Raw genomic sequence first — 11,164 nt, forward strand, 5'->3', positions numbered from 1 at the left:
CCCCTAATTGAAGGGCTCAAAGCAATGTTATTTTTCTTTCCGACTAACAAGCTAGCCAATTAGCGGAATTTACATTGCATATTCGTTGGATATATAAAGTCTATAGTCTAAAGACTATATGAACTCTCTAGGAACCAGGTTAAGTGTATATGAACTTTATGATACCATTGGATCTCTAGGGATCGACAATATTACACAATAAACAAAACAACCCCAAGATTCTTTTAACAATAATAATACAGTAACATATCCTTCTTGTGTTTTCGTAAGTGTGGCTTCGCCCATATTATGAATATACACAGAGTATACTGTTTTCAACAATCTGCAGCTAGCGCCCAATATTGCTTAATTTTAAGGAACATCCCCCATCTTCGATTCACAGTGCACATTGTGGACCATGCCCAGAAAAACTGTGCGCACCACATAATTAAAATGGAACCACCCCTACCGTCGATAGTGGAAAATTAGTTGACATCATTTCATGCAAATTTAATAGTCTGTTTAGATTGAGAGGGGTGGAAGTAGAGTAGAATTTGCTCACAATTAGCCTATTTTCAGCCAACTCTACTCTACTCCCCTCTCCTCCACTCCCCCTCCCTTCCCCTCAATCCAAACAGGATGTAACAGTCACTAAAATATATAACACTGCTAACAGCACTATCATACATGCTCCTATCCCAATGTATATCAAATTTGTTCATATATATAAAACCATTAATTGTTCTAATACTTGGTCAATTTTAAATATTTATTAATTTGTGATTTAAGTGATTTAATAGAAATCGGTTTTCTTTCATCAATCACATTTCAGTTTTTTTTAGAAATTCAAGCAACCGTATCTTTAAGTACAAAATTTAGCTACAAACTTAGTTGTGCCTATTGGCTAAAACTAGCATTAAAATAATTAACATAACTATATATTTTAAAAATCCAATTGTCGGATGGTAAGTTCTTTATGTCTTTAACATGCATGTCAAATTTTGTGTCAATCAAATATTATTTATTATTCAATCTATAAACTTATATTTTATGCATAATATTAGAGTACAAAAAAATTGAAATTGAAATATTTGATTGATAGAATAGTTATTGATCTTTGATATTTTAAAAATTTTGCAAGTATGGAGAATATAAGAAGCAAAAGTCATCAAATCGTGAATTTGTTAAAATTTACATCTAATAAATAGATATTGAGTAAAGTTGTAGCCTTAAGTTACAACTAATTTTCACAAGGCAAACCTTTACTCTGTCGCTATCATGAGCACACATCCATAGGAAAGTTTTAATACGAGGGAGAGTATCAACTTTCCAAACCCAGCTCGCAGAAAAAGGAGTATTACAGTCCTGACTTGAGGCAATTTTATAAGCACTTTTAAAATCAAAAGTCCTTTGAGGAGATCCGGCCCAAGCTAGCTTGTCACTTCCTCTACTAGTAATTGTGATGGGAGTGGCCTGTATCATCCTTCTAATTTCCAGGGGAAGATCAAAGGAAATCCTATCCCAATCCCAATTTGAATCCAAAATAAAATCCTTGATCTCCAATTGGTTGGCTTCTTGAGTTAACAGACCTAGGATAAGCTGTCTGAGAGGGCCCTTGTTTGTCCAGTTACCATACTACACCTTCAAATTGCTGTCCCTTCCAACCACCCACCTACTGCCTTAGTTAAAAGTATCCAAACCTTTTTTCATAGCTGTCCAGATAGGAGAGCAAGGGAGTTTGTTTGCATTATTGGAAGTCATTCTCCTCCAGTTGCAATATTTCCTCCTTAGCACTTGTGCCCAAAGAGCCTTTCTCAACATGGAATCTCCAATTAAGCTTGACTAGGAGAGCTACATTTCTTCCCCTTGCTTACTGCAATCCGAGTCCCCCTTCTTCCTTTGGTTTGGTCACCTTGTGCCAGCCAACCTAATAGACTCTTCTTCATAGGTTGTTGACACAATCAAACTATTCTTTCTTTTCTGGGTGTAATATGATAACTCTACTTAGTAGTTGATGGTGTCATGTTTAATGTTTGTAATTAATAAGAGAGAGATAAATTTTAAGACCGTCAATTAGGTACGCGGAGGGGGGGGGGGGGGGGGTGGATTTTACATAGGCTTCAATTAATTTTATTAGGACTAAGAGCCTGAGACCAATAAAAAGCTGTGGAGAAGTGTGTTGAAGGATATAAAACAAGGAAACACAAGAATCAAATGGAAGGACAAGGTACCCTATTGGAGAGTGAATCCAAGTGTGGCTCAAATTAGAAAAGACCTTTTGAAGTGCAATGTTTCAAACAAAGATAACTGGAACACTTGCCTATATACACTAGTAAATACACATTCTTCTCATTTACTCACCAATGTTGATCATTCTTACTTTCTAATCTTATAGTACACACGCTGCATCAAATAAACCAATGAATTATAATTTTTTTCTTTTTTGAGATCGAATGAATTATAATTGAATAATTAATTATTGGCCACTAAAAAATATAGCTAGGACACGTGGTGCAAAATTAGACTAGAATTAGAATCCAATTTGAAATCTAATTGAATTTTCTCTCAGTTTTATCTATTAATATATACTAGTGTGTAACCCCGTGCATATGCACGGGTACATTTAAAATCAATCACAATTATATATATATATATATATATATAAAATTGTGATTACTTAGTCAAATTAACAAATCTAGGTTAACACAAATATATCATATCAATGTAAAGTGTAGAAAATAAAGAACACAAAGATATGATGACCCAGGAAACCAAACCGGTAAAAACCTAAGGAGGATTTAACCTAACTATCCTCAAGGTAAACATGAATCCACTATGAAAAAATTGAAGTTTACACAATAGCGACTTAGACCACTAACATCTATTGCTAACTCGAGTAGGAAACTTACTACCACGACCACGTGATAGCTCCAAGTCCACGGACTACTTCTTTCTTGGATTCCCAACAAGTACAAGCACACCCGCTTGTGTATCTTTAAGCTCTTAATACAGCAACTGAATCAATCACCAAGTTCTTGACATAATCTTGAAACTTGGAACCCTAAGTATGTGTGAAGGCAACCACCTCTTGATCTCACAAAAAATTCACACACACAACATATGGAGCATCTCCAAAACGTGGCTAGGATTTTCCCTTTTATACTTAAGACAAAACATAAAACCCTGCACATTAAACAGGCTTGGGCTGTGTTGGAAATTTCTATAGAAAAACAATCTTCACGACTTTCGAGCGATCGAGTCTAATTCTCGATCGATCGAGCCAAACAGAATTACACAATAAATTCTGCAGTAACTCAATTCCAACTTTACATAAAAAGCAAATACTTTGAGAAACTCTAAACAAGACTAAACCGTTTTGATCATGGTTTTCCAACATTACAAATTGAAGTTCTAATACATTTAAACATAAAGTCTTAGAACCCAACAAACTCCCCCTTTGACAATCCGTGACAAAACACAAACTAAACAAAATTGCTCAAAGTTTACATAAAAACAACCCATTACAGAAATATAGCCCAACACAAAAAATCCAACCTGACTACTATCTATTAGTTGCAAGTGTAGATAGTAGCACAACTGAATCAACCTGTATATTTCCTAAAACACTCAACAAACACATAAACGCACGTGTGGAAAATACAAGCAAAACAAAAATAACTTCTTGATTTCACATAACACACAATAAAGACATATATTATAAATAACTCATAAATATAAATCAATAAGCAATGTGAAACAAGAAACATATACAAATCAATGTATCTCCCCCTATCATGAATAACCCAATCAAAACAAAGAATACATCATGAGCAAAAAATGTAAATACACAATGAAGCACCTAGATACAATCTAATAGCTCCACAAGCTTCACAAATACAAAAAAAATCTCCCCCTAACTACAAAAACCCTCTACAAATGTACTCCTTCTTTTTGTGACGAAATGCCAAAGGGCAATTATAATCCATCATCAAAAGGAGGTGGCGGAGGCGATCGTCTCAAATGCTTCAGATCCGCTCGCAAAGCATGAAGCTCATCAAGCATGTCCACCAAAATCTGACCATTAGCCGCCTAAACAGTCATGACAGTCTCCAACATATGTCAAATGTCTGAAACATCCGAAGTAGAAGGTGGAGGAACATCAGCAGCAGGATCAACAGGCTCCTCAACCGTAGCATCACCTATAGAACAAGGAGGAGGAGGAGGTACGACACCAGAAGACTCTACCCTAAGGCGTTTAAAGCTAGCTCTCATCTAAGCAGCCCTCTGCCAGAGAAAGGTGGCACCTATGGGAGTTATGATATGGACAGGCTCAGACACCAGAAACTCAACTAAACTAAGATGCAAAAGAATCCGGTGAATAAAAATAGGGAAGAACAAAGCATGAGCAGTAGAACTACTCCTATGAACCTCAATCAAGAACGAATGAAAAGATGAGGAAAGCTAATAGGAGCATCCGTAACAAGGGCATACAAAAATGCACAACGCTCCAAAGGAATGGTGTGTAGATGAAAGATAGGCCAAAAAGAATGACAAGCAATCCTAAAGAAAAGATAGTGAATCTTAGTGAGCTCAGCAGTAGTGATCCGAGGATCAGAACCCCACTATATAGAAGACCCAGTGATAAAAGACATGATGTCGTCCAAGGGAGGAGACTCATCAAAAGGGTAGATAGGATGCTAGACCACTAGTACCCCAAGAGCATCAGCCACTACCGAAGGGGTAATGGTGTATCCTGCACCCCGTACCCAACTCCTCATAAGAGTGTTGGCATCATAGGAGTGGACAGAAAGGTTCGAATAGAACTCTTTGATCAAGGTAGCCGGAGGAGGATGAGAAATATCCAATAAAGGTTACCAGCCCCTACACTCAAAGTTACGCCTAATCTCAAGATCTAGCTCATCTAAAAGAACCTTTCTCTCAGCCTAAATGTTTCTCCTAAGGTTAAGCTTCTCATACGCTTCCTGGTTTTTCTCACTCAAGAACCTCTCACTATCAAAGGTGGGGGAAGGAGAAGAAGTGGAGATCCTATTGGCTCTAGTTTTCCTAGGTATGATGCTAAGGAAAGAACAAGACAAACAAAAAAGAACCAAAAAGGAAACAAGAAAAAAACAAGGGCAGACTACAAGTTAGCACAGAAAAAATATAGAAATAACAATTCTATATGATGCATGAACATTATCAACACATGATGCATGCCCTAATGCAGTGAAAATATGTTCAATTTAGGTTTAAAATCACAAAATTTGCTTGAGTATAGAGGTTACATCAAAACCCCCAAAATTTGAAAAACCCAATTTCAAAAAAACAACAATTTGACCAAATTGATCAGTAGACATGATAGAAAACAATTTTTAATGACCAAATCAATCAACCAAACAAGCCAATTTCGTCAAATTAAACCAAATTGAACAAAAACCCCAATTCGGATTCATTCAAGCCCTAGAATTTTTAATTTCTCACAAATCACCAAATTGATCAAATCAAACCATCAAGAACATTTATATAGCATCTTATAACAAAAACTCATTGATCAATTTTAAGAAAAACAGCTTGGATCATCAAAAATCCCAAAAATCCATTGGTTCGAAAATTTCCCCAAAATGCATGATTTAATGCATGAAACATGAAAATAAATGCAAAAGGAAGGGTAAAAAGGTCTTACCGGCCTTAGAGGAGAAAAACCTTGCAAAAACTTTGGAGGAAAATGACAAAAATTGATTTGGACCCTTGACCGATCGAAGAGAGAGAGAAGAACCTTTTTGAAAAAGTTTGTAAGTGACTTAACACGTGAAAAACAAAGGTTTTAAAAAACTCTCTATACGATTTTTGATTGATCGAAAATTAGGTTTGATCGATCGAAAATCACTTTCGATTGATCCAACAACGATCGAAACACACAGAGCCAAATCAAAATTTTAATCGCAATTTCGATCGGTCGAGAAACAGGTTTGATCGATCGAAATTCTAGAAAAACCAATTTTTTTGAAAAACAAAGCAATATGATGCAAAAACTCCTCAAAGCATAGTATGTTATGAATAAAATGCATGAGTATGAGATGAAATACTTTTCAAAAACACTTGATTTGAACCCAGTTTTCCCAAAATTAAGGTTTTCAAACAATTCTCCTTAAATTCTCAAGCTTTAAACACATTTTGCATAAAATTCAAGGAATTTTCAAACTCGATTGGCTAGACCAAAATCACACACAATAACATGTACAAAGTTTAGCAAATAGTAACTTGTGTAGTGTATGCAACTAACAAAATCTTGAGATACATATGAGGTGATATGTAAATAGAATTCAATCACAATTTCTACAAAATTCATCACATAGAATTTGAAAGTGATTATCACCTAAAGAGTTACATCATATAACTCTCATATCTCCTAAAAAACAAGTTTGTAATCATGTAAGTTTCTTGATTTGCCCCATAATATAAACACCAATTTTATTTTAGCAGAAACTTATTAAAAATAGCCGAGATAATGTACACACCAATTTTATTTGATTGTGAAGTTATTAAAGCCCAATAATGTACACACCAATTTTAGCATTTAAACCAAGGCTACACCTTATGATCTTTTTATGCATGTGCTATACTTTCTCAAGTACAAAATCTTACGATATACACTAAGGTGTTCATGATTGGTTAGTAAACAATGGTGAGATGGTTATTTATGGATTTCTCAATAAATTCAAGTCTGAAAATCAAAAGCATATGATTTCAAGATCAAGATCATGCGATCAAAAACTATAAACATCTTCCCACACAACATGCACTACAAAGCTCAAACTAGTAAAGTGCAATAAATGAGCTCATCTAAGCTAAACAAAGTACATAAACATGTTATGTAAAAATAAATTGGCCAACCTTAGTTTCAAATCCAATAAAAAAATGCAAAACACATTTTGCTTCCTTTTTCCTTTTTTTTGTTTTTTTTAAAAAAAAAAAAAAAAAAAAAAAAAAAAAAAAAAACAAAACAACCTAGAATGAAATGCATAAATGTTATACAATACAAATCCTAGAAACAAAGAAAACAAAAAAATATATATAACAAAAAGCAATGGTCACAAAGAGTAAAGCAATGAAGCACAAGGACCATGTCAGAAAGACTCATTTAAATTGAGCATTTTGCATCCAAAACTTTTTAGATGCACCTCGAGCATTGGAGTTCTTATTCACATTAGAATGATTTCCAACTCCAAGATTGGAATAAAGGTTAAGAGTCTTTACCAATTCACCAATAAGTACCATAGGATCTTGTGCTTAAGGCACATGTACTTTTGGTTTGTTTACTCGCTTAGCAGCTTGTAGCTTGAAGCTTGAAACAGTTTGGACGAATGTGCCTAGACTTTCCACAAAAATGACACATCCATGCAGGCTTATCATGCAACTTACCTTTAGGAGGGATAGGAGCCTTAGGTTTAGACTCTTGAAGATCAACCTTAATCTTCCTAGGAGGTGTAACTTCTACAGATTTAGCCTCACTCACAGAGGGTTTGACAACCTCACTCACAGAGGGTTTGACAACCTCACTCACAGGGGGTTCAGAAGAAAAAGAAGGAACAAAGTTTGTGGAATGGGGTACAGGCACAGAGATACTTTCTACAAAACCTAAGCCAGTTTTGTTAAAGGGAGACTTTTGAACACTCAATATGTGATCAAGTTTGGAGCTTGCAGACCTATTAGTTTGTTCTCTAGCAACAGATAATTCAAGTTCCAAATTCTTAACTTTATCAAGCAAAAGCATGTTTTCAGTTTTCACATTATTCAACAATTCATTAGCATCAAACAGTTTCATAAGAAAATTTTTCTTTTCAAGTTCAAGAAATACAATTTTCTTTAAACCTAAATCAACACTCATAGCATCCTTTGCAGCAATTTTGCAAAGTTTATTGTAGACTTCTTGTAAATCTACATCCTCAGAAAGTTCCTCATCAGAAGGGTTCTCCTCAACAGCAACACTTTCATTAACTATAGCAATAGCAGTGAAAGTAATGAAGTTTTCATCCTCATCAGTACCAAACTCATTGTCAAAAACTTCATCATCACTAAGGGTTACAACCATAGTCTTACCCTTAGACCTCAATAATGTTGGACATTCAGATTTCACATAACCATACCCTTGACATCTAAAACGTTGTTGACCCATAGTATTATTAGAAGGTTGGCCTACTTTTTCTTTAGGTCTTTCAATGTTATTAACCTTAATGGGATCATTCCTCCTAAAATTTCTAGGTTCAGTAGTGTTCTTACCTCTTGCCCTTCTGTTGTTGTTCCTAAGAAAATTTCTAAAGTTCTTGGTAAGGTAAGCAATCTCTATAGCAAAGAGCTCATCATCAAACCCACTAGCATCAATAGACTTGAGAGCCATTGATTTGGATTTGCTAGTCTTAGGTAGGTCCAACTCATAGGACTGGAGAGATCCTACAAGTTCATCAACAGGGATGGGGTCCACATCCATACTTTCAGTGATGGCTATCACTTTGGGTCTAAAATCCTCGGTCAAAGATCTAAGAATCCTCCTAACAATTTTAGGTTGATCATAGATTTTACCCAAATTATATGCAGAATTAACAATATCATTAAGTTTAGCATAGAATTCATCAAAAAATTCATCATCAGACATCCTAATGCTTTCAAATCTAGTTGTTAATTGCTGCAACTTATTAATTTTAACAACGTTTGTGCCTTCATGCACAATCTGGAGGATATTCCAAGTAGTATAAGTAACCTCAACATTAGAGATTCTCTTAAATTCCTCCATAAAAACAGCATTAAAGATAGCATTCATAACTTTGCTATTGAACGCAGCTACTTCTTTTTGAGAAGTTTGCCACTCACTAACAGGAGTAATGGGCTTCTCCCAGCCGTATTCAACGGAGTTCCAGACTCTCTCATCAATTGATTTCAGGAATGCTTTCATCCTTACTTTCCAATAAGCATAATTATTTCCATCAAAATGAGGTGGGATAACAAGAGAGTATCTGTGTTCCATGACAACAGAAGACAAGGATCAGCTCAGAGATCAAAAGATCAACAACAAGAGAGCAACCTGCTCTGATACCACTTGTACGTTTTTAGACCCCTTAAAACACAACCAGATTAACCTAGGTAATTAGCCAAGTGATTACTTAGTCAAATTAACAAATATAAGTTAATACAAATATATCATATCAATGTAAAGTGCGAAAAATAAAGAACACAAAGATATGATGACTTAGGAAACCAAACTATGATGACTTAGGAAACCAAACTAGTAAAAACCTGGGGAGAATTTAACTTAGCTATCCTCAAGGTAAACCTGGATCCACTATGAAAGAATTGAAGTTTACACATTAGTGACTTAAACCCCTAACATCCTATTGCTACCTCAAGTAAGAAACTTACTACCACGACCACGTGACAGCTCCGAGTCCATGGATTACTTCTTTCTTGGATTCCCAGCAAGTACAAGCACACTCGCTTGTGTATCTTTAAGCTCTTAATGCAGTAACTAAATCGATCACCAAGTTCTTGACATAATCTTGAAACTTAGAAACCCTAAGTATGAGTAAAGGCAACCACCTCTTGATCTCACAAAAGATTCACACACACAGCATATGGAGCATCTCCAAAACGTGGTTAGGGTTTTCCCTTTTATACTTAAGACAAAACATAAAACCCTACATGTTAAACGGGCTTGGGCTAAGTTGGAAATTTCTACAGAAAAACAATCTGTACGACTTTTGATCAATCGAGTCTAATTCTCGATCGATTAAGCTAGATAGAATTGCACAATAAATTTGCAGTAACTCGATTCCAATTTTACATAAAAAGCAAATACTTTGAGCAAGTCTAAACAAGACTAAACCGTTTTGATCATGGTTTTCCAACATTACAAATTGAAGTTCTAATACATTTAAACCAAAAGTCTTAGAACCCAACAAGCTTAACACGGATGGGTCATCTGTTGGCAGCACGAGTGCTAGTTGTGGGGGTGTAGCGAGAGATGAACATGGCAGATGAGTGGCAGGTTTATCTAAGCGCATTGGGCTGGCAAAAACTTTGTAGTAGAGCTATGAGGGTTAAAGGATGGGTTATTGATGTGTTGGAACTTGAATATCCACTCTCTTATAGTTGAATTAGATGCCAAAGCTATTGTAGATGTGCTTGGGACATCTCAATACGTAAATAATGAAATTTCCCCTATTTTGGATAATTGCAGGTTATTGGTGTCTCGTTTCCACCGGATCCAGTTTCAACACTGCTATAGGCAAGCTAACCGGTGTATGGACAGCATTGTAAGGTTAAGCACTAGACAGGATTTAGATTTTATTTTATATGATATTTCGCTTGTGGACGTTGTTAATGCTTTTGAAAATGACATTAATGGCATGTACTGTAACAGGCTTTGCCCTGAATTTCTTGTTGTTTCTTAGTTTGTTTTAATGAATCATCTTTTACCAACAACCCAAAAAAAAAGGACTAGTTTGAACACATAGGTCCCAGGACTTCAGCAAATCAAATGCTACTTTTTGTCCTAGATGTTTAATGACCCAGGTCAGAAAAAAGAAACAGAAAGAGAGAGAGACAAAGAGATCTGGGTTAAAGAAAGAGTTTTTTTTTTTTTTTTTGGGGTTTGTGGAATTTTTGTTTTGGCTTTGAAATTTGGGTTTTTTTATGAGTATAAAACACATACAAAAATAAGATTTGATCCTAAATTTTTACAAAACCCTCATTTTATTCTTATTTTGTAGTCTTTTTTTTTTTCTTTTGGTCTCAGGAGGAGAGAGACATAGAATGAGATCAAAAAAACACATTTATTCCTATTTTTAACAGAGGTTGGTTACTAGAAACAAATGGAGCGAATATTAGGAAGATAAAGTGCCAACTTTCAAACTACAAGTAGGTAATATGAATTTGGGCCAAACCACAAGATAGTTTACTATAATTGCATAGTGATAAAAAGTTGTATGATTGTGCTTTAGGAACTAAGTTGCATTTATCACTCTGTTTGTTTTAAAGTAAAATATTTTCAAGCATACAATATTTTACAAGTAAAAAAATTTATTTGTAAAATATTTTCAGTGAAATATTTTCAGATGTTTGGTATGTTATGTAAAATTTTTCAAGCAAACTACCAAAATCGATGTTTCAAACATTGGAGTCGTAGATCTAG

This window comes from Quercus lobata, chromosome 8, assembly GCF_001633185.2.
Source record: "Quercus lobata isolate SW786 chromosome 8, ValleyOak3.0 Primary Assembly, whole genome shotgun sequence".
Classification (NCBI taxonomy): Eukaryota; Viridiplantae; Streptophyta; class Magnoliopsida; order Fagales; family Fagaceae; genus Quercus; species Quercus lobata.